This window comes from Limanda limanda, chromosome 3, assembly GCF_963576545.1.
Source record: "Limanda limanda chromosome 3, fLimLim1.1, whole genome shotgun sequence".
In the NCBI taxonomy this organism is placed as follows: Eukaryota; Metazoa; Chordata; class Actinopteri; order Pleuronectiformes; family Pleuronectidae; genus Limanda; species Limanda limanda.
The window spans coordinates 16,639,562-16,659,216 of record NC_083638.1 but is presented as its reverse complement, the minus strand read 5'-3'; the positions used below and the strand labels follow the sequence as shown (position 1 = coordinate 16,659,216).

The 19,655-nt window shown below is 41.7% G+C and overlaps 1 protein-coding gene across 1 annotated transcript in view; it reads left to right on the top strand.

Moving 5' to 3' along the window:
- Positions 1 to 19,655, top strand: part of tln2a (talin 2a) — a 91,596-nt gene that overhangs the window by 4,644 nt on the left and 67,297 nt on the right. The window lies entirely within an intron of this gene.

Below are 19,655 nucleotides of genomic sequence, written 5' to 3'. Positions count from 1 at the left end.
GTTTTCCTCTGTGATGTCTGACTCCAACCTTATGTTGACACGATGGGTCCTCTGAATAAGCAAACATGTCTTCACATAAATTAAGCTTATGTATGCCATAAGATGTTATTCAGCATTGCTTTTAATTCTAAATGTGATATGTAAGAATTCTTCAACAACTAGACTTATTTAATGATATTGTTGACTTTTGTACTTGCATTATCCAAAACGTCTCAGAGAAATCCCCAGTTTGAGTATGGCATGAATGGAGGTGGAGGAATGTCTGGCCTAGTTCAAGTTAACAATATCACAGAATTTCACACTTTGTTGTGACTAAGCCAAGTCATGTGTACCTTTTAAACATAAGAGTTAAATCACAAAATTCCTAGCAGGTCTTCCTGTGAGAAACAGAGGGCCACTGTACGGGAGTCCTTCTTATGTGTGTGTGTGTGTGTGTGTGTGTGTGTGCGCGTATGTGTGTGTGTGTGTGTGTGCAGTCAGTGCTTGCTTGGTTTCAGACGCTATCAGACAGAAAACACATTGAATCACTTTACACTGTTCTTTGATCTTGCCACAATCTCATTTTAAAAGGGTCTCTCTGTAGTGAGCAACATGGAGTCGGCTCACACAATAGTCAAGTGTCACAGTTTTATTAAGCTCAAATTTAAAATGAAGCCTGGGCAGCACAGTCTGTTGGAAAATTAAGATATTGATGTTCAAGTTTAGAAAAATATTCTGTCCCTCTGGTCAATCTGCATTGAAGGAGGTGAACAAAGTTGAAGTGGTGATATTGGACGTGTGTTGTGACGATTTGTTTGTTGTAGGAGTTGTAAATAAGTTAATAATACATGTAACACAGTTATGTCAGATATATTGAGTTCAAATAAGGCTGTACATTTCAAGATATGATTTGATTTTTGATGTAAGTAGAAAAAAATAATTCAGAGGCCAGATGTTTTGTTTTGCATTAAAATTACTACATTACCAATAATGCACTTTGAGGTGACAACTGAAGTGGCAACAGCTACAATTAGCTACAACAATGTGTGAGTTTTGGATGCTTAGTCATTACTGGGCGGATGCAGCGGACACTTCTGTGCAACTCCCTTTTACTTTCTGCGTTTTCCCACCTCCCACTGAGCTCTGGTTTGCCTGCATCCCACTCAGTCCACCATGCAACGTACACAGCATTTAATAAAAGCCAAATCACTGGTGGCCCTTAAGTAACATGTAGAACTAAGTCTACACCAGTAGCTGTTGCTGATTGATTGATTTGAAATACTATGTCTGGATTGCTGTGATTTTAACTTTTTTTCAGTCTATAATTAAACATGAGGTCTGAATCTGGAAGAGCAGCCTGTCTGAGCAAGTGTTTCCCCGCAGCAGCCTCCGCATGTGCTGTGATGTAAGTCAGTGGACCTCAGTCAGGTTTAAAAATCACCAAAATTATTTCGGTCATGCTGATCAGTCTGGAGCAGCAGCAGTATCCGGTATGGTTGCCATAGTTACAGGGGATGGAAACTCATTCTACCTACTTCTTATTAGGCGTTTTTAATATAATTGATCATTTGATTTGATTATTAATACAGACATGCTTAAACGGGACCCTGGGATTGAGATTGCAGTGTGTAACAGTACTCATAAGATCATTAACTCATGATCATAATTTAGAGTTAAATAAGACATTACATTTTAATGTTCCCTGTGGTGAAATCAAGTGGAGGGCTCCTGTTAAAGTCTGTCACTTGGTAATGAAAAACCAGCTATTTGTGAATGTTAAGTGGCTTCTTTATTGGCCTCCTGCTCGTCATAGGATATGTTACAGCTTTTTGGCTATAAATAATCAAACAGTAGTTAAAATACCTGTTTATGATTATATTACTGCCATAACCATTTTAAGTCTGGTAATTTAAGTACTTATATCCAGTTCATCGTCACTGACTTTACTCTGAGTTTAATGTCATACTCGTAGGTTTTGCCATAATAAAAGAGTTTTTTTGTCGTGGCGCCACTGTAAAAACGTACTGTTATATATTTAAATAGATAAATCATACTATATATATACTGATCACTAGTTGTTAGGCTAAAGCCACTGTAAATTCAAGGGGATTTGGCCAAAGCGTACCATCATCTTAGGCCCCAGGCTGAAAGAGTATCTGCTCCGAAAGACGGTTCAGGTTACAGCAGAGGTCTTCAGCTATTACTGGACTGCATCTCTGGCAGAAATCCCTGGCCACCACCTCGAGACTCATGTCTCTTAAGTCACCAGGGCAGAAATGTAACCTAATCGGGCGTCTGCTGCTCCCAATTCATAAGCACACTGTACAGAGTGTAGACCCTGTTGAACCGTGTTACTACATGACACCCTGTAATTTTTGCGTTTCTCTCAGAACACTTAGTTTATATGTCTTTGGGCAGTAAAATAAATGTTCTATCTTACCCCCTCTTCCTTCTTCTTGGGGGGGGGGGGGGGGTGGTTTGATCTTGCCAAAGAAACCAGGAAATGCAGTAAATGCCTAAAGGTTAAAGGAGCATGCCTATTAAATACAGATCGCTGCTTTGCTTCACCAGACAGAATTAGAGGGTCTGTAGACAGAAAGTGAAACACGCAACACTCTCTCCTCTACAAGTAGTCGCATGGAAAAACATTTATTTTGGACTCATTCAATTAACTGTTAAATGCCAATTCCTAATCTGTGTAGTTATTTGTGGAATGCTATCCAAAGTTTGTTTACATGCATACAACTGTTGCTCTCAATTACTACAAAAGAAAACATTACGCTTATTTTGCTAAGATCTAAATGTGTAATATGTCATATTGATCACAATGTGACAGAAGGAAAAAAACAGGCATGGGATTTGTTGGAGAAGGGTCAATTGAATCTGAAACTAATGAGTGCACACGGATTCACTGGTTCAGCCCATGACAACTTTTCCCCTTCCCTTGTCTTTTTAAAGATGAGAGCATCTGAGTTGCCTCTGTCACTTTGAAGATCCTTTAGACATCCTATAACTATATCTATTCCTGAAGTCATGAGCAGATGGTGTCCTCATCACTTAAACATGTTTGTTGTTTGTTGACAAATTTCCACATTTGTATCACTCGTCAAAGTATTTTTGTCCCTGTGACGCTTTGGTTTGTGAAAATAATCCCGCGTTGGAATTCCCCAGGAAGTGAGTTGGGAGCAGCTCGGAGCTTCGTCGAGCAGGGCTGAGTGAGGAACACTCCGAGGAGAAATGTATCCCACCCCTTCGCCCCCCCTCGGCCATCCTGCAACCCGGGACAGCTATTCTTGGTTTTCCCATAAGGATAAATTCTTGCTACAAATGTTCGCCAGCTAACTTGGGGAGCAACCCCCCGGTGTAAAGCCACCCTGCTGGTAGAGGAGCTGCAGTTTTTCCCAGTGTGGTGTGTGAGGCTGTTAAACAAATTTCATGAAGGGTAGAAGCTACATTACATCATGTTGTCTTGAAGGATGACTTTCCGGAAAGATCTGGCAGTATTTTGTTCTCCCGTTATGAAATGTGGGTTGAGTATTTGGCTGGAGGTGTAACGACTCTGAGACGGAGATATCCACGATCTTGTATCATGATACAGGATGACGGAACTGTGATACTTCTGACTGCTGCCACGGCCACATGTCCAGCCTGTTGAGCTCTCATCCATTTAGTAATATTAAGAAACTAAAGCTTTATTTCACAATTAATACTGTAACACTTAATCCCAAAATGAATATTCTATTTAAAGTCAGGCTTTAAATATTACACCTATTTTATCGTCTTCCAACTCCATGTTTCACTAGGCAGTCTGTTTGATTAAGTCATGATTGATAATAACCCTGAGAATTTGGGGAGCAGCCTCGGTCGTCTCAAAAATCTCCTGCGATACTGTTTGACAATTGTAATTATCCAGAACAAATATTGTTTAGGGTAAAGACAACTTCTTATTCACTGGTCGTTTAATTCCTTTAGTTCTGTATTTGTCCCTAATTCCTAACTTTTGTTTATATATCTCTTTTTGTGTTTTTGCTCTACGGTTTTATGTTCTCTGTACAGCACTTTGGATGGCTTCAGCTGTGTTCAAATCTGCTGACCCATGACAACAAATGTCTTGAGTCCATTTCCTGTGTGACGCTTTTTCTATTTTCAGATAGTGTTGTGTTGGATGTGTCTCACTTTGTTGCCCTTTCAAACACATCCTACCTGACACTGCAAAATTCTGCAGTTGGATGGAACCAGATATAGCACTGTAAGTGGCCATTAATGTATGACTATTACACAATCCTACTGTCGGAGCTCCTTGCCCTTGGCCCAAACCTTTCTGTCTGGAACCAACATGCTTGCACCCCCACCTCTCTGCAGGCCAGAAGGCTGCAGATCTTGAATAGAGCTATATAAGGGAAACCATTCTTTGTTTATTAGTTAAGAGTTCATGGGAGTGCTGCCAGGCCTCTCTGAGTAGAAATGGGGACAGCAAGAAGAAGACTGAAGACCACTCAAACAGAGTATTCTCTGCTATGTAGAGCTGTATACACTGCTCCGTTTTTTTTATGGCAACGCTATGAGCAGAGCAGCTGGCTTGCATTACATGTGGAAAGCTTAGTGTTAATCAAGTGGATGAAAATAGCCCTTTATTCGTGTGCAGTGCTATGGGCAGGGCTGGCTAATGCAGCTCGCCACAAGGATACAGTGGTCACATTAGCTGCCTTCCAATGACTTTGTGCGGTGGACGTTGTCAGTAGAGTTATGAGGAGTGGAGGATTGTTGGAGAGCGGCCATCCACCTGCTGCAGATGGCTCTTCTGTTAGCTCCACTCACAGTTTTGGTAGGCGTGTCCTGGCTGTCTGCTGTCTGCTCACATCCAAACAAGGCCCAATCAAAGGAACATTTTAGTATTACGTATCTGCTGACCTTACCTACGATGACATTATAACCTTGTCACATAGTAGCATTGTGTTGAGGGTTGTTGTTGTTATTTGCAGTTGCTTCCTATAAATAACTGTTCACTTGTTAAAGGTGGTATTTGAGTAATTCTTTATCTTGCATCAAGTATCTATATCTTTAAGTTGTATTCATTTTTAAGTCCCTGGGTCTCCGATGTGAAGCTGGTTAAGACAGCATAGTTTGAAATAGCTCTTTTCTCCATGGCCCAAATCTGTCCAACCATATGTCGCATTATATTTACACATTTATAAGCCTCGTCTTCATTGGTAGTATCATTATCGTTTGGGTAGTGGAAGCCAGTGGTGGAGGTTTGGTTAAGTCAAGAGTTGCAATGCGCAGGTTTCTACATTCACCATTAGATTGTTCATTGAATGCACTCTACATGAACTGCATGCTGTTGAACAACCTAACCTTCCACTTGCTGGTGTTTTTCTTTGTCAAGGTTTAAAGACGACAGCAGGATTTGATGATTCATAAGTGCTGTACTCTAATTTTCGGAGACAGATTTCTGCAAACGGTTGCGTAATTACTTCTGATCCTAATTTGAACATGTAAGTCAGTAACTTCTGCTTGGCCAATTTAAAATCAGATTGTTTACATTAATCCTTTGAGTTTCAAAGTTGGTGTGCAACATGTTTCATACCAGCATGTCTATGGGGAGCTTGTTCTCTAGTTGGCAAAGACACAAATGCTGCATTGTCAGATTCCTCGCTTCAGATGGACTCGGGCGTTTTGTCTTTTGGTCTCAGGGTAGAATGCCAGCCTTGTCCTCAGTTGGGTTACTTATCTCCCCTGTGCAGAGAACACCCCTAGGGAAATTACCACCCTCCCACCTTATAGTGTAAAGGCCGGCGCATGCTTCTGCGTTTTCACGGGAACGGAGACGCAGGAGCCCTTCCGGGCCCCTCACGGCCCTTCCTACGTCCTTACGTGCGTCGGCCAATTTTTCTAACTAGACGGCAAAGCCCCGCAAGCGTCACCCGGCCGCGAGGGCTGTGATTGGTCTGCTGACTACATCATTTCCGGAGTCGCATTTCCGGTTCATGCCCGGAAACCACGGAAGATTTAGAAGAACGAATATGGACCAGATAGAAGAGCACTTGGCAGAAGAGATCCGACACTATGTCCACTAGTATAACCCGTCACTAACCGGCGGATTTTTCCGCCAGAAAAAGGCTCTGCGGAGCCGCCGTGGCGATGTAAATAAATCGCTCTTCTTCGTGCAACACACGACTTCGACAAAAAACATTACTGCGCCTAGTGTTCTGGCGGGGAATTGCATGGCAACACGCGCAACGGTTGGAGAACCATGAATGACAACGAGTCCTGCGTTACAGCTGCGTGCCTGCGGGCCCCTGACGACGCAGAAGCATGCGCCGGCCTTAAGTCAGACACCCTCTCAATTAGCTACTAGACTCTCTGTGTTTTGTAAGGCGGACAGGCAAACGACAGGTGGGAAATTTGTTGCTGCCTGGTCTTTGGTAAATGCTCTTGCAGAAAATCTGTGCCGTTTAAAAAAATTGGCAACATGCGCTGCTTGGAGAGAATGGCTGATATAAATGCCAGTTACAAGTGGCAAATGGGATTTTAGTTTTTCATCTCTTTCCCTCTGATGCTAAGTGAAGCTTGTTCCTTGATTGGCTTTTTGTTATCTGTGCTGCCAAGCCTTTTACTTTCAAGCAGCTGCGGGAACAGGTGAGCGCTCACATGCAACCTGGCATTCCTGTTCTGTTTGGACTGCCACGCATTCCGCAACTTTCCTCTACCCCCCCCCCCCCCAATGCTTTATTAAGATAGGCTGTGTTCAAATAAAGCACACACATACGCTTGTTTTTCTGTTACTTAATGAGAGTGGTGAGAAGAGGTGCTACTTGGCATGCTGCTCTTATGGTCTAGTGTTAATGCGTAAGTGGTAAGGGTGTAAAGATTCTCAAAATCCTCAGGGTTTCCACTCTGCTGACTTGAATGTGCTGGGAGGAGGGGGGGTCTCTGAAGACTATTATCCACCACAAGCTAATTAGACTAGCCTAACTTTTCCTGCAGCAATGATCACTTGTTTGTGATTGGTCCAAAACAGTCAAGTGACACATAAGTATAAGGTGTAACAAAAGATATGGCTTGTTGCCTTGCTTGAATTATTATTCTGAATTCTGAATTCACAATTTTGGTCTTGCCAAACATGTTAAATTAATAGTTTCTCATTTTAAGAATTACACTTATAAGCTATTTGTGGCGTCAGCACGGAGCACAGCTCTCTAGAAATTGTATTTAGGATGCATTTGGACAATTGGTACCGTACTTAAGCGTCCATTGCATTGAATTTGTATCCCTCGTCTCCTCCCTCCCTCCTGTCCCTGTCTCTGGTGCGGTCATGGTATTCCTGCTGAAAAATAAGCTGTTTTGGAATCAGTCCCAGTCTGCTGACCCAGCAGGAAACAGAAGCACCCCCCCCCCCCCAAAACAAATATCCTACTCAACCCTGTCCCATCCACCAACAGTGTTCCCTCTTTATCTCTCATATTTTCTGCCACTCAAATCTATCCATCTCTTCATTTCTGTCACCCCTATCTCTATTTCACCACCCCACCCTTTTCCCTCAACCCCAGCGGATAGCCAGCGTGTCAACACCTCAGCTGCAACCCAGTCACAGGGATGAGATGACATAGGTTGCCTCGGTCAGGCTGTAAATCAGCAGCCCACATCGGGTAAATGGAGGAAGGGAGGCGTTTTGATGGACAGAATATTCACACTGACTGTCTGTGTGACATTTAGATTTTTTTTTCATTACGTTTGTCTTGTTATCTGAAACAATTGACTCCTCGTGCATGATTTGCCATAACTGAAAATTGGTCACCTCCATATAACTGTCCCTGATAGGACACATCATGAGAAATCGTTGGCCAGAAATACTTCAAATTGTTACTACAGCGACTTATGAAGAGAAATCAGCCTGAAGAGGATTTTTCACTTTACTCCTTCACACTGTAAATAGAGTAAATGCTGTAACCTACATTTTGTGCCATCTGTTTATCTCTGTTATACTTACATTAGATTATTAATCTAATCAGATACTGCCTGTGCATTTTGCAGGTTAAAAAAGTTGACACAGAAACATGGCTGATTTCAGGTGGGATTTCAACAAATAGAAAGTGTGTTAGGTCAGATTCGAACCAGAAAGATCGTATTCATGTTTTATGCTGGAAAAGAGGGGCCAAGCAGTCCTGCAATGGCAAATATATATTATCCTAAAGAAATATAAGACTTCTGTCTATACAGGGATTTGTTGAATATGAATGTTTAAACATGCATTACACAGCTGAAGCAAAAATTCTGCAGACTATCAGTGGTGCCCAGCGGGTGCTCTGCTGACTCATTGTGGAGCTGCTCTTTTACCCTGTTTCTTTAGATGCAAAGTCACTATTTGCTATTCAAATGAGATGGAACCATGGTGCATTTCCAGTCGTCTGTCTGTCTTCACAGGATTGGATTCTAAAGGCAAAAAGTCAGTGTTAATGCTTGCACTGTTGTGTGCCTGCCTTTGCCACCAGACCCTGCAAACAATGCAGAGTGTTTAATGTGTATTAGGTGAACTGGGAGTGGCTCCCAACAATAGACCTGACAAGCAAAGGGGGGCAGGCAGACTTTCACTATGGAGTCAGCATGGCAAAACGGGGCTTGGAGTCGGTGGATTGTTCATCCACAATAGGCGGCCACAGCCCTGTAAAGCAGTGCACCTCCCAGGTCATGTTTTTCCTCTCATGTGGTGCCTCTGCCACCAGCCTGCTTTTTAATTGGGTCTCCTGCCTGCCGGTTGTCCTACCTGCCTGGAATTGTTAACACGTCAACTCGCCCTGGAATTGCAGTGAACTTTTCCAAAAGGGCTGTGGGAAAAAAAAGTGTCACACGCAGAGAGGCACTCATCCATTTCAAAAAAAAACCTTGAATGCAGCAGCAAATGGAAAAGATAAGGGATTGCAGAGCAGTCCTTATCCTAATTAAAATGTATGTCAATCCATATAGCTGTGGACTAAATTGGGTTTTGAAGGCCAGAGCGACCGCGGCTACAGTGGCAGACAGTTAAATGTCTCCTCGCAGCTGTTCACCCAATGAGCGGATTAGAGGACTCTCATATCTCCACGGCTGAGATGCAAAAGAAGATTAGGTCAGTAGCTCATGAAGAGGCCCGGTCTGTCCTAATCTGCAGGACTGCCAGACTGAGACGCTGCCTTTTTAAACTGGGCTTTGAGGATTTATTGTGTCTTGTAAATGATGGACTCACTTCCGAGGCTGCCTCTGCATTTTTTATGGGCCATTTGTTCGGATAAGTTGAGGAGTGAGCACATTGGCAGGCCATATGTGTCGAATAGTATATAAATATTGTTCTTGTTTGTTTGAGGTTTTAATCAAATGGGAACTTATGTGACAACCACGTTTCTATGGGGCCGTTTCTCTTCATAAAGCAAGAATAGTTCTACCTCCCAAAACAGCTTTACTTCAATTATGAATCCAGCTCTAATTTCAATAATAGACAACACCCAAGCTGGGCACAGACATTTTTCTTACATTTTCCTGACAGGCCCCTAGTAAAATGTATGGAAGCTGTCTGCACAAATTCACAGTGAGCGAGTGGACGCTTCGATGATGTTTCTAGCAAAAACTGGAAGAATGCAACAATATTAAGATGAAAAAGAGGTGCCATACATGTTAGTGGTGGGGGAAAAAATCGATTCTGTTCAGTATCGCGATATTTTGCGCTCGCGATACTATCGATACTGTAGCAGAAAGTATTGCAATTTTTTTTTTTTACAATTATATATGTAACAGCCCCTGGCTGGCAAAGCATGAAGAGGAGAGTTTCAGAGTTTAAAAGATACCTAGTGTGTATGCGGAAAGGATGTTCTCTGCAGGAGATATAGTAACAGCCCAGAGGAGCACTTTAACATCTGAGCATGTTGACCAACTCCTTTTTCTAAACAAAAATGCCAATATTCCCAAATGAATTTAACATTTTGTGTCATGACCTTGCAGCCAACTGGACTGGACTCTAGTAGTACACATTTGTTTATTTTTCTCAATTTGATTGAAGCTCTAGGTTACTCTTATTTATATGATTATTCTCAGGTTTATGTTACTCTATTATGTCTGCTTTATGTTACTGTATTGTATTTAAATAATTGTAAGTTATGTGCTGGGAGCTCATTGTCCTGTGAGAGGTCTCCTATTCAGAAAAATAATTACAAAGGTCCTGTGTCCTGAATGTTCAAAGACAAAGTTTTTGCACTACCCTTTCTTAGTTTTTGGACTTCAGTTAATGTGTAGAAGACAATGTTGTGACAAGTGAGTTGAGCAGTCTTATTTTCCTAATTTTAACATAATGCCTTTGAATAATATGGGGGACATGAATCGCAATATATCGCAGAATCGAATCGCAATACTTGCAGTATCGCAACATATCGCAGAATCGAATCGCAATACTTGCAGTATCGCAATATATATCGCAGAATCGCAATACTATTGAATCGTAGCCCAAATATCGCAATACTATTGAATCGTCACATTTTTGCCAATTCCCACCCCTAATACATGTAGAAGAGGGAGATGAAGATGTCAACTTGATAAGACAATGAGATTTGAGAGCTTTTGGGCCAAAGGCAAGCTTCTCAAACAAGCTGCAGGGATGGTCATTGTTTTGAACTATAAATTATTTGTATCTGACAATAATCTATTATCCCCTCCTTTTTTCTTCATGTTAATTCTTTAAGAATTAGACAGACATGTGCAGGATGTTCGGCCTTGGCAGAGTTATGTGCTCAAAGTGCCGTTCTCGTACTTTCACATCCACGCAGAGATCTCTGGTCCCATATGTGTATGGGGCTTCAAGCAAAGTGACCAGGCGTTGTAACCAGAGCTCAGTATCTATCATACTCTACCGGAGAGCGTGACAGTGGGATTTGATTCAATCTGCTCTGCTATGCCACAACCACTTGGCAGCTGGTATCTCCACGACCAGCAGGACCTGATTGACACATTGGACCAGGTCCTGAGTGTTCAGCTCTGAACCTCAGCTCGCTTCTCTGGAAACCTCACGCAGGATGGATGAGGGGAAATGGGGCAATAAGTGTGTGATATGAAGTGATATTTAAACTAATCTGATGAATGGGGGTTTTAAAATATGATTTTTAATGAGGGTTGGTGTTTTTTGCTATTTGAACATGTGTCCTGAGGTTTAATCCTGGTGGTGAACATGGTTATTCAAATGCCTGTAGTTGCTGATGTGCAAGTCCTTTACCCTCCCTCTTATTAGTTGTTACATTAAAATCTTTTTACAATTACAAATCAATATCTTTATTTTTAACACAATAAAGAATAAAGAACCTCTTGACGGCAATTTATGTTCAATTGCATGCGGTGGCATTCAGTGTCGTTTAAACCACATTTGCTGTGAAATCTCCTTGCCCATGATGACGGGTTCAAGTTTCTCCCTTTTTCCATCAAAGCAGTTCTCCTCCCACTCTTGTGAAGGTGGTAGACGACATGACCTGCCTTTCGGGTCAGACGTTTGAGGGGAATTCTGCAGGGCAGCATTACTCCCAGGAGCCAGCTGCTGGTTAATGAGTAACTCGGAGGAAACGGGTGATAATGCACAACAAGTAAATCATTTCAGCTGAGAATTCCGGCCACAGTGGCCAGTGAAAGTCCCAACTGCCTCCAAATGATGTTGATGTGTTCTGAGAGAAGTACTAATGTTTTAAAGTCTTTGACTAGTTGTTGGACTATGTTTAAGATAAGTAAATTTTTTCCCAAATTGTATTTTTTCATTGAGGCTTGCTGTTAAGATGTATCATCGGTAAATGTCGAGCAGGAACATGCATTTTAACTCTGAGTTGTTATTGAGGCTGCTCCATATGTGGAATGTGAGGCTGACTTGTCGTCCTCATAATTTACTGCTATAGAAAAGAGGAACATTGTAAATATTACTTCCTTGGACAATTAATTCAGTCACTTGAAATGGTATGTAAATGTATAAAGAAGGGCTCAGATAATCCTCTGATTCCCAAATTTGTGTTTCCCTTTGCTGAAATGTGTCTTTTAGCCCTGGTGTGTTTAGCATTATGGCAGCCGACTCTCACCTTGTGATATGAAGAAGTTGCCAAGAAATTAACACTAACACAAAACGCCTGCACTGTTGTTCTATTTAATACTATTCCTGGAATAAATAGTGTTTTTCACCTTCATGTGTCTGAGAACCTGAGAATCTCTCTACTTTTACTCTCTACATCATGTCTCACATTCGTCTACAGTGTTCAGACACACACGCAGACACACACACACACGCACACACACACACACACACACACACACACACACACACACACACACACACACACACACAAACACACCAGCCCACTCTCAAGCTAAAAAAAACTGTAAACCTCATGTAAATCACAAACGTAGGCACATTGTGCTTGTCTGCCCCATTCCATTCATGGGACTGGGAGTCGGCTCGAACAGGGACGAGGGTCTGTGTAATTGAATTAGTAGCAGTGTAACCCCCCCCCCCTCTCTGTGTAAGGGCAGGACTAATCATTGAGAATCTCTGCCCTCCCATGAGAGGGTCGAATAGTTGCCTTGTATAGAAGAGAGACGAGAGGGGCTCTGTCTGCTGTGTGTGTGTGTGTGTGTGTGTGTGTGTGTGTGTGTGTGTGTGTGTGTGTGTGTGTGTGTGTGTGTGTGTGTGTCTGTGTGTCTGTGTGTCTGTGTGTCTGTGTGTCTGTGTGTCTGTGTGTCTGTTTGTGTGCACTTCCGTGCCTATTTTTGTGTGTAGCCTAGGCTGCGTGGTGTTTGATTTCCAGAGATTGTCCGTACCTTGACCAGATTAAACGGGTCGTCCGTCTGGAAACAGGGCTCCTGACCCCTTGACCTTCACTGTGTGTGGTAGTGTGTGTATATATGCGTGTGTGCGTGGACCCGCATGTGATGTAAAGCAACAGCTGTTCTCCAGATGTCCTCAACCCCCCACCCCTCAAAAACTGGGAAAAGAGATTTAATGAAAGGGAATTAGATCATTTTTCTGGATAGGTGCTAGTGAAAATAACTTGCAGGTATTTTGGCGATAGATTCATTAATTAATTGTATCATTCAATTGTTCCAGCGGCTGAAAACTGCTGCTTTTGCTGTATTATACATTCAGAAACGTAATGTGTCTGTTTGTCAACACACTACCTACACCAACCTGGACTTTATTCAATGAGTTGAACATTTTAAACCCTTTATATTATATGGACCAAATGATTAAAGTGACTAACCCCCAAAATAATCTCAAGATTAGCTGAAAATTCATCTACAGCCTTAATGTAAAAAAACGTAATCCTCAACATTATTATTTGGTGCTGTGTTGTGCATGTGTCAAACGAGAAAGTCCGGACCCAATTCTGTGGAGGTCCTCAGCTGGACATGTCTGAAAACGGCTTAAGTGACCTGGTACATAGTTTGTTTTCTCATTTTGTCTCAATACTTGAACGTGCACACAATATAATGAGGTGTGATATAATTTAGTTACACAAGTAACATATCTGTTTATTCTATGGGAGACACAATTAGGAGAAAGCTGAATTGAAGTCATTTTTTATCCACAAACGGTCACATAGAAAACATTTTTTTTGTGTAAAGTATATAACTCAGCTCTTTGTAATTTACCTCTGAGGTTCTCTGTACAATGTTCCATCACAGAGTGACGACTGTGTCGTTTTCATTAGGGTAGAACTTCTTGCTGAGGATGGGATCACTGTTGCAAGACTCATAGAGTTTGTATTGCTGCAGAAAATATATTGCTCGCTCTTAAACAGAAACACAGTGAGAGCAGATGGCATGTGTTTATAAAGATGGAGGCATTATTGTTATTGGGTGCAGTGCTCTGCTGGCTTCTGTTGAACAAGGGTGTCGTCAAGTCGATAATTGTAGAATCTGCTGCTTCTGTTTGTGACTTTGGTCAAATTCTGGCTGATATCTGGACTGAAATGTTACATTATCTGCCTCAATATTCATCATTTGTTACAATAGGCAGACATATACTACAGCAGCAATAATTAATATAATGTTAATATAAGTACATATATAGTTATAAAACTATACTTTTTAAAAATAGTAATATAAATATGAACAGCAATGTGGTTAATAATCTGAACGTTTGCTTACTTCTAATGTATTTATGTTGTTATCCAGGTATTATGCACCTAACTTAGTTCTGGGTCAAGTCAACAGTCAAAATGTTCTCTGGTATTAAACTCTATATGATTCTGGACATGTGGTTCGGTGCGTGGGCAGCGGGTAATGAGTCCCCCACCAGAACTTCCCCCGGCTGCAGTAATTACGCAGGGATCCCATGGACCCATTTAGCTAATTGCATATCTGGGCCTGCTACTTATCAACGAGAGTGGTGCAAGATAACAGACAGTTAGCGAGCTTGGGCCGGTCTGTGCTGCGCGGCTGAGCTGTGATGGTTGTTGTGATTTAATCTTTAATCCTCCCGGTAACTGGAAAGCTGCAACATCATCCTGAGTTTTTTTTTTTATTCCTCAAATATCACCCTGTTTCCATGTAAGGGGAAACATTTTCTGTGGCTTAGTGGTTTAAAGCATTTCATTTATTTAGGTGAAAGTGTTCTGTTTCATTGATGCAATTGTTGTGAAGCTGATGGAGGAGAGGGTTGCTGCTGATGTTGAGTAGAATGAAATGATCAGATTGTCCTTTATGCTCCAGTTGTAACGCCCCAAGGACGAGCTGGCAGAGACGGTTATCTGTCTGCAGAACCACTGCACAGAGCCGGTGGCCAAACTAATCTGCACCAAAATTAAGTGATGATTTGTAAAGATCCCAAATTAGGATTTGGATGAATGTCAGTCGAAAAAAAGTTTCATTCATGTGAGGACGGAAACGCATTCTAAAACGTCCTCTGCCTAAATTCATGTGAGGAAGGATTTCTGCTGATTTACTTGTTTGAAAAATTCTATCAATATGCAACTGGTCGGTGGTTTTAAATTGATTACATTTTTAGTTTAATTTAACAAAGCCAGGCTAGCTATTCCCACCTGCCTCCAGTCTTTATGCTAAGCTAAGATAACTGTCTGGCTATGAAACCCCCCTTTGCCACTGCTATGGGAATGGATTATGTCAGCATTAACTCTCTGGTGAAATTACTCTGTAAAGTCGGACTTTTATCGGAAACATGACACACGCTTGAACGCGCTACTTTATTTTTCCTCTTTATTTTGGAAGTTTCGATTCTCCCACTGCATTGATGACATTTTGATGAATATGTAACTTCTGGGCATTGGCGCGTAAATAGCCACAAGTGTTTGTGTACCTAATATTTTATACATCTCGGGAACAATGTGCAGTAGCTGTATTTCTTCATTCAAGATTTCTCTCTCCAGGAAAAAAAACCCTCTATGGGCAATGTTAAATGAATTCATATTTTTTAGCGTGTTTAGCTGCATTTAAGAAATCTGCTTGTACCGGCTAATTTTGGTGTCGAGGGAAGTGTTATAAGGTTTTGGGGGGGATTTAAAAATATCTATATTTTTTAAGAGAATAAGTGTTTTTACTCTCTAAAGAGTTTCCGGGGGGAAAGTTGTTGGGAGTGAGTAATGCTCTTCTCTCAGTGAACAGCTGCCATTGATCTCTGAGGTGGCCTACAGCAAAAACAACATAGCACCCAGCCCCCGTTGCTTTTCAGTGGAGCTGCTGAGTGCAAACAACTGTATGTGCGATAAATCACATGAATATAATGAATTTAAATGTATCCTTTTAGTTGATGGCTTAAATTTCTCAAACTGCTACGATTTATTTCATCAACACACACTTCCTTCCCTCATGCACTGATTCACATGCCTTCAGTAAAATAATGCGAGAAGAGAAATAATACACTTTGACTTCTGTGTGATCCAGCTGTGTCTCCGTGGGGCACATTTATTAAAGCTTCATTTTTGGGGCCGGGGTAAGGTGTTTCCCAGGCACCATATTGTCTGACCTGTCCCCTCTCTCCTCCTCTGCATTGTGTGATTAATGAAACCGCAGGACGGACGATGAAGTCTCCAGTGGCACATTGTGTTTCCAAAGATTGCCAGTGGCGATGTGCCCCAGTTCCCCACCTCTGAGAGTGAACCATGAACCTCATGTACTTTATTTCTCTTGCTCTGACAGATTTGACACAAATTAATCTAGCAAAATATGCTGAGATTAATTTAGGTTTTTAAGCACAAAGTTATGACGCATCTTGCTCACCCCTAGGTGGTGTCTCCTGAGCTACACACGTTGAACTGTGCTCGCCCTCAGGCTCAGAGGGAAGAATTACAGGAATGTAAATGTCTTAAATTGATTCAGATAAGGTTTCTCTGTCTTCTAGTGGCTTTTGTGTAATTTGGGTTATCAGGTTTGTTTACCTGGAGGCAAAAGACTCAGCATCTCCCTACTGTCACATTATAATCAGTTCTTTCCAGGGATTCCTTTGTCGCTGTGTCCCTATTTGATACGTGAGACATTTTCCCTTTAATGTTCTGATCTGGGTTCAATATGATATGAGCCCCTGTTATTTGTCACATTAATAACCACTTGTTATTTCAGAATTTAAACACAATGCTACACAGTTGACATATGACAATCCTTTTTAAGCCAACTCTGGATCGCACATCTTGGCATTTTTCCAGTTTGAGCAAAGTGATTGTAAGCATTTTAAAAAGCATTTTACAAAGTCTGCCTGCAAGTCTTGGGGAGCACTTATGCTGTAGTGGTTGTACATTACAATATGTTTTAAAAATCTGTCTGTTGGAGTCCCAAAGGACCATTATGTATCTTTCGGAGCTATCATAGGAGCGGCACAGTGGTTTCGGTTCAAGTCGGTCTCTTTCTGTCTGGTGTTTGTATGTTCTCCCATGTTTCTGTGAGTTGGGGTTCAGGTACTCCTGTTTCCCCCAGCAGTTCAAATACATGCAGATTGGGTTTACGTTCTATCTAAATTGACCTTGTGGATGTGAGAGTGAGAAACGCTGCCTCTCTCCCGATCTCTCCAGCTCCCCCTGTGTGACAAAGGATCCGCCGTACAGATAATGTACTGATTGAATATAATAATAATGTATTCATCAGTGAGTAATCATCTGAAACAATTAGAATCATGTTTTCTTACCTTGTGTAAAGCCGCTCAGATCAAATTCGTCCTTCACAAATCCTGTTGCACCGACATGTTTCTAGAGGGGTCCTTTCACATCCTTGTTACCTGAGGGGCCACTGCAGGTTCTCCTCTACACTGCTGTCAGGAGGCTTGTTCAGATGGTTGCAGTCTGTATCCTCACCACTTAAAACTACTCTATCCTATAAACTGGTGCTTTAACCGCACATTTTGCAATTTCAATTTTAAAATACAATGATCAAAATAAAAAGTTTGCTAAAAAATGTCACTTATATACATATATATTACAGATTTATAATAAGTTGCATTAAAACCAGATTTATAACTGCTGTGAAATATCAATGTAATGGCTTGGGATGATGTAACACCAGCAACAACAATGACATTGCAATGACAGCATGAATATGCAATAATTTGTCATTAATTAAAACACAGTCTTGAGACTAACAGCCCAGATGTTAGACTCACATGCGATGTCATCACTCATACAAGCAACCAGATGTGTGTTACAAAGCCCTTTGTGGCTCCTGAAGGAGCTGCACAAGTCTTTTATGACCTAACAGTGAATCAGTGGAGTCTAACATCGTGACTTCCTCAATCTGAAAAGTGAGTCATTGTGTGAATCTGTGGCCTCCTAGTAAGGAACCTAAAACCTTTTCCCGCTCCCGGCCCGGGTCAGTGTGTGGATGACACTTGAGGGACAGGTTGTGGCTGCTCACGGCCCCGGAGCTGCAGCTGAGCTCAGAGCAGGCAGATGAGGAAGCAGGTAATCAGGAGCCGGGTGGAGATCGCTCGCGACGATTTGTGGGGGGGGCGCGCCGGCCAGTGTTTGCTTTCATCAGAAGGCAGCTGTTTGGATTCGACCCTCTCATGTTACATTGTTTGGAATACTCTGCGCTCGGGTGGATTAAGATGCTGCAGCCTTTCACTTGGCACCTGGAGAAAAGTATTTAATCCTATCACACCAGGGCTGTGTGTGAATACATCACTTCACCTGTGTGTGGGTATTTGCATTATTACTCACAGTACATCTTGCTGAGTGTGATTGTGTGTGTTGATGTACCTGCAGTGCCTGCGGTGTGTTGCTTCTCTCTCCGAGTATCCAGTTCGAGTCTCACTACACTCGTCCCATATCAGTCTGCAGCCTGTCAGTGGAGCTGCGGTGGCCCTTGTCATTAACCCTTCGGCCCAGACAGTCTAATAACCCACACTGTCTGTCGTGAAATATTCTGCTTGTCCTGATATCGACTATTGTGCTCCAGAATGTTTGGAACTTTAACAGCAGCAAAATGTCACAGATACCGACCTGACTGCAAACGGAGCTACACTTTACCACACAAGGTGAAGTGTGCTGTTGTGTTACTGCTGTCTTGTAGACAAGGCTAGTGGGGTCTTCTAGGTTATTAGTATTTTCCCAGAGTGATAATTAGGAGACAGTATTTTGAGTGCAATTATGAAATCAAACTAGCCAGCCTAAACATGACATACGTATATATTAGTTAAGGTTGAGAAGAAGCTGTATTCTTGACAGAGGATGTGTTGGGGAAATTATGCATTACAAGGTTTTTGTCCTGTTTACATTTTAGAACAAGGATAAATTGTCTCCACTTCCATAAATGAAGCCACAATATGGCTTACTTACGCTTCTGTCTTGTCAGTCTCAGCTGTCACCCTATTTTTTTTTACATGTTTTACAATGACATCTAAATTTAACGTCTACTTTCAATGTTAGTTTAGTTTAGTCCATGTCCCATCTGCTCACATGGAGGAGGTGGGACTTATGAACTTTACGGCAGCCAGCTATTGAGACACTTTGGCTTAATTTTTTGTCTATCTTTATATAAAGTCTATGGTTTACAAAAGGAAGTCATGTTCAGCCTCCTTTCATCCCCATCATGAACAAATATGCAGCTTTCAAAAAGCAGTTTTCGAGATTGTGGTGCAAAATGTTAGGGACGAGCTGACAAAACATGAAGCTCTTGTTCTGTAAAAGTCTGTGGTGCACACTGTCCCCTTCATAATGCCTTTCATAATGTCACAGATGTTTAATTCCTTCTCAAGGAGGTGATGTTTTCATCTACAATTGTTTGTCAGTCAGTAGGATTTAGCACTAAACTCTGTGGAAGGTTGAGCTATCAGGCAAAAAAGAACCCATTACATGTTGGTGTGGATGGATCTTGATGGAACAAGCCGGCATGTTTAGGAAACTGATATCTATGAGTGTGTGTAATTTGATGCAGCTTGATTGAATTGAAGGCGACTGTTGGGCCTTGGCAGAGGTATGGGCTCCACTGAGTGCCATTCTTCTCTATGTTGCCCTGTAGTTGTCACAACATTGTGGGTCACATCGAGGTGTTTCTTTGAGTGCAATAACTTGCAATAAACAGAAAATGTGGTTGTGATTTAATGTCAACTTAAAAAATGCTCTGATATCCTGTATAAGTCAAGTTCAACCACTAGTTACAAGTTAGAACCTGCCAATTATTTATGTACATACCACATTATGTGACATGGAAACAAACTTCAGCATATACTTTGTGTTGAATTA